A 737-nucleotide genomic window follows, 5' to 3' on the forward strand; every position below is an offset into this window, starting at 1 on the left:
CTCCCCGCCATCCTCCGCCTCCCAGTCCTCCTCCATTGGTAATAAAAAGGTTTCTCACGGGATTCGCGAGTGCCCCGCCCAGCCCCGCCCAGCATTCAGGAGGCGCCCCCATTGACTGCGCTGCCGTGGCTGGGATCCGAGCCCAGGGCGGGGGCAGCGGGGGGCGGCCGGCCTGTCCCCTGTCCCCGGGGGCAACACTGGACCAACCGACCACACCCCCGCCCGGCCCATGGGAGACCCTATAATCAACTCCGATCAACTCCCGACACCGAGATGACAATGACCAAGGCCAAGGACGCCTCACTGTGACAGGCGCCCCGCCCTTCACGGTGTCCGTCAGCAATTTGCGGCCCGAGCCCGAGCGCGTCCGGCGCCGAGGATGCGGCCGCGGTCGTGCGGCAGCAGGCTGGGCGGCGTAGGCGTAGGCACCCCGCCCGCCCAGCGAGCGAGCCGGCTGGCCTACCACTGCCGCCCCAGGCGCCTCCAGGAGACCGGCTACCGCTGGCAGGTAATGGCGTCACCACGCGACCGGGACGCGCGGCAAAACGCGAGCGGTGCAATGCCAGCGCGAGCCTGCGCGTCCCGGTCGCAATCACTTTCTTTCCAGCGAAACTCGTAAAATTGGAAGAAAGCATTGCGGCAGACAAGGTCTGGCCGTGTGAGTGGAGTGCGTGGTGCCGTTTGTATACCCCCCCCCCCCCCCCTGTCCTTTTCTCCCCTCTTCGTCGCTCCGTCTT

The sequence above is a fragment of the Frankliniella occidentalis genome, unplaced genomic scaffold (genome assembly GCF_000697945.3).
Source record: "Frankliniella occidentalis isolate FOCC.00 unplaced genomic scaffold, Focc_3.1 Scaffold240, whole genome shotgun sequence".
In the NCBI taxonomy this organism is placed as follows: domain Eukaryota; kingdom Metazoa; phylum Arthropoda; class Insecta; order Thysanoptera; family Thripidae; genus Frankliniella; species Frankliniella occidentalis.